The sequence below is a fragment of the Malus domestica genome, chromosome 02 (assembly GCF_042453785.1).
Source record: "Malus domestica chromosome 02, GDT2T_hap1".
Lineage (NCBI taxonomy): Eukaryota > Viridiplantae > Streptophyta > Magnoliopsida > Rosales > Rosaceae > Malus > Malus domestica.
The window spans coordinates 17,614,278-17,618,617 of NC_091662.1; the positions used below are offsets into that span (position 1 = coordinate 17,614,278).

The 4,340-nt window shown below is 34.3% G+C and overlaps 1 long non-coding RNA gene across 2 annotated transcripts; it reads left to right on the forward strand.

The window, feature by feature from the left end:
• The first annotated feature begins 734 nt into the window (after nucleotides 1-734).
• LOC114823764 (uncharacterized) lies at nucleotides 735-3,177 on the forward strand. 2 transcript variants are annotated; one of them, XR_003771713.2, is made up of 5 exons: nucleotides 735-1,057; nucleotides 1,165-1,257; nucleotides 1,396-1,544; nucleotides 2,569-2,616; nucleotides 2,776-3,177. It is a non-coding gene; the product is annotated as an uncharacterized lncRNA (long non-coding RNA). The 2 variants fall into 2 exon arrangements; XR_011574684.1 differs by having other exon boundaries at nucleotides 2,782-3,177.
• Nucleotides 3,178-4,340: the final 1,163 nt, after the last annotated feature.

Genomic DNA, 4,340 nt, shown 5'->3' on the forward strand with positions numbered 1-4,340 from the left:
AGAGAAATAAAGTTGTTAAATATGTGGATGTGGAAAGGGCACACACATCATTACCATTAATTTATGTCAAATATGTGGATGTGGACGCATGGGAACTTTGCAATCTGCACCAAGACTTAATGGTGACATCTTCAACTTGACACACGAACCGAACTGATAGCCTATGGCTTTTTACACAAAGCAAGCAATTTGATGCTAGCTGTACAAATTTGATTGGAGAGAAACTAAGAAAAAAAATTAAATAAGAAGAGTGTGTGGTCACGTGGTGTGAAAGGAAGAGAGAGAACGTCTTCGTCTTCGTCTTCCTCTTCCGCCAAACCGAACGAAAACCAGAAGAAACCCAGAAAAATGCAGCAGCTCCAAGAGGTCGCACCAGCAGCTTTAAGGGGTCGCACCAGCAGCTCCAAGGGACCTCTAAGGTTATTTCCATGGCTTCCAAGGGGTCGTGCGACCCCATTAACCCCACTGTGGCTCCTCCTCTAACGCCACTGCAAGCATAGAACCAGATATCCATGAGTGGTTACATAAAAATACAACCAATATTTGAGAAAGCGTTACTTTGAAACGAACTAGCTAGACGAGCTGTAACAAAAATTCGGCCAAAAACTAATAAATAAAAGGGGCATTTAGATCTGGATAAAAAATAAAAATAAACCTAACCAAAAGAACTTTAAAACATTAAGTTTTAACTAAAAATCATGTTACAAGTTTATTTAATGGTTAGTACAAAGTTCAAGTTTAAATCAGCCCAATAAGAATGGCCAAGCAATAACATTCGACTTTTGTCCCTGACGGCAAGCTTTATCTCTCCCTCCCTATTTCGATCTCTCTGTCTAATATATGTTACCGTTTATTCCAAGTTTGATTCCAATTCCTCCATTTTTCAATCGAATCGATCGTATCTCTTTCTCCCTCTCTCTCGATCTCTCCACCCAATATGTATTTTTGTTTTCAATTCAATTTGAGTTCCACCATTTTTCAAATCAATCGAATCGATCGAATCCGATAAGCATGGGCGACCTTCTCAACATCGATTCTCTGGAGCTCGAGTTCCCCTGTCAGTATAACACATTACCTTTCTTTTTCGATCTGGTTTTTGTTTTAAAAAATTTGCATGTTGTTGTTTCATCCCTGTTTTCAATTTATGATTTTGAATCTTTGCAGTTGAATTTCTTTTGCATACATCATTAGTTCTTGAACGCTTGAGATTTCTACGAATCCAATGATCTATTGCAACACCAACTGCACAAGTTCTTGGTATTAACAAGCCCTTTCTCCTTTATCTTTAAATTGTGGCTTTTACATATTTTTCCCTAAAATAACAGAAAAATAGGAAAATAGATTAGAATTGTTGTTTTCACGTTTGGTTCATTTTGGTTGTTGGCTTTTTCGTAGTTGATGTATCGAGCGTTCGAAAATCAAAAGCGAGTTGTGTTTGCCAGTTTCTTCAGGTGCTGAATGATTCCGTTAAGGCGAAGTTCATCGAAGAGCATCCAGAGAGGTCAACCCATCCTTCTTTTCTCAGTTTACATGTAGTCACTCAGGTATGGATTCTACTGATAGCCAAATTATGCTTACATATTTCCATATGACAATTTCAGAACAAGTTTTCTCCTTACATTCCTGCATTCTCATTACATTGTTTTTTTTGTTTTATAATGAGCATGTGATTTTGGTACATTCGTAAAGAAAATAGATCAGGAAAATAAAAGAGGAAAAGAGCAAATTGTTGGGTTGTGCAACTTGGATTGCTCTTCCTTCTTTTTGAATAATCCTCATAATGATGTTTTTCTGGTTTTGACATACTGAAATTAGCAGAGGAAAAGAGCAAATTCTTGCTTTATTTGGTGTGGCTTTGCTTGTTTTGTTTGAGAAGGTTTAGTTTCATACCTCTAGTACAAATCAAATTCGGGATAAGGTTTGGTTTGCTTGGGTATTTCTGGTTTGGGATTTGATAAGGCCTTATTATCTCAATACCAATATGTTGGTATTCCAACCTCCTACCTGATTTGGATGCCTTTTAACATTACATGTTGAGTCGTTTATCAAGTTTCAAGTTACTAAATAGCTAGTCCACTTTTAGAATGTTTTTCTTCGAGTATTTATGTGAACGTACATGGACATGTTTTTGTGGGTGAGAGTGGCTAATTGCCTTATCTTTTCCTAGACTATTTATTGTCTTGTAGTCCTGGTTTTTCATGCATTTGGTGTTAGGATATATAATTAATAACAATTACAGACCGACAGAGAGAGAGGAGAGAGAGGGAAGAGAGAGAGAGAGAGAGAGAGAGAGAGAGAGAGAGAGAGAAAGAGAGAGAGAGAGAGATGGTTAACCAACGATATAGGAGGGAGGATGGATGGGAGGGTGATTGTTCTTGTTTGTAGGGAGTCTCAGTGAATTGCGTCACAATTTTAAGTTTAGTTGGAAGGAAGGAATTGGATCTTGGGTTATAATATTTTCTTGTCATGTCACAGATCTTGTTTACAAAAAATCCAATTTTCTGGATTTTCATGATTTTTGTGTGATCTGAGCTTGATTCATTGATCTAGCTCTTCCTTTTTTTGTAGTGAGAATGAGAAGAACGAATTCACCAACCTCTTCTCTTGCTACGTAAGGTAAATTGAATTGAATCGAATCGAATTTTCTTGTTTTTATTATATTTCTCTGTTTGGTTGATGAGAAAATGATGAAAAAATTGGTACTGAAATCTGTGTGAATTTGTGTATCTTGGATTGGCACTTTGATGGAATTTGATATGACAATGCATGTTGTAGTGGAAGAGAAGCACATGCTCAAAGAGGAAGGGGAAGGAATCGCATGTCCGTTGGATGGTAGTAGGTTGCTTTGCAATTTCAAAGACTAACTGTGTTCTTTTGTGCATCACGTGGAGTTTCATGTTCAAGTACACACTTGTGTATATCATTGAGCCATTTAGGCAATTCATTAGGTTTTAAGAGAGAAATCAATCTCTTGGAGGGCGAATTATGAAAACCCATTTTATACATTTCTGTAAAACATGTTTTAGTCTGACCTTGATTCAGGTAGCAGGTCGACTGAAGAGTCATCAACCATTCATGTGGGTGAAATTTTGATTGGGTTGAAGCCCTTGTACACAATCCTATATTAATAGGGAACATAATATCGATAAACATTGAAAGTTAATCGATTTTTTTTAATGTCAAGTTCTTTGTCTCTCTTCATATTTCATCTTGAATATGCAGACTCTCTTGTATCTTCCTCTTTTTTATGTAACATGTGTATTGATGCATTGATGCATTGATGAGATTGTTCTTATTTCGTCGAGTGTTTGAGAGGTTTTGCTAAACCATTGTGCATTCTTGAAAATTACGATGGCGCAAATGTGTTATTGGTGGAAAATTTTAGAGAAATTTATGTCTAGTTCCCGAAGTTTCTTGTAATTATATCAAATGATATTTGAGCTTGTGAGCAATTAAGCTAAAAACCCCAAAATAACTCATACTATTTCTGGAACTACAAAAAAAAAAAAAAAAAAAAACTCACACTATTTATGAAATCTAATCAAAACAACTCATATTGTTTATGGAAGGGACCAAAATAAACACTATTTCTTGAACTATCACAAAATAACCCACACTATTGTTGAAAGTGAACCACTATTTCTTGAACTTCAAAAAATAACTCACATTATTTTTTAAAGTGAGCCAAAATAACTAACATTATTTTTGAAACTATTGTATAATAACGTACAATATTTTTGAAAGTGAATCAAAATAACCTACATTATTTCTGGAACTACATCATAATAACTCATACTATTTATGGATCTACAAGATAATAACTCACACTATTTCTAAAATGTAAACCAAAATAACTACTATTTCTGAAACTACATCATAATAACCTATATTATTTCAGGAACTACAACATAATAACCCACACAATTTGTAAAAGTGAACCAAAATAACTCACATTATTTCTGGAACTACAAAATTCATATTATTTTTAGAACTACTTCATAATAACCCACACTATTTCTGAAAGTGAACCAAAATAACTCACACTATTTCTGGAATTAAAAAATTATAAACCACACTTTTTTTTTTAACTGAACCAAAATAACTCACACTATTTCTAAAACTACAGTAAAATTACCCATACTAATTCTGAAAATAAACCAAAATAACTGACCCTATTTCTGAAACTACAACATAATAACCCATATTATTTCTGGAACTATAATATAATAACCGACACTATTTCTGAAAGTAAACCAAAATAACTCACACTATTTCTGATATTACAGAATTATAACCCACACTATTTCTGAAACTGAACAAAAATAACCTATACTATTTCT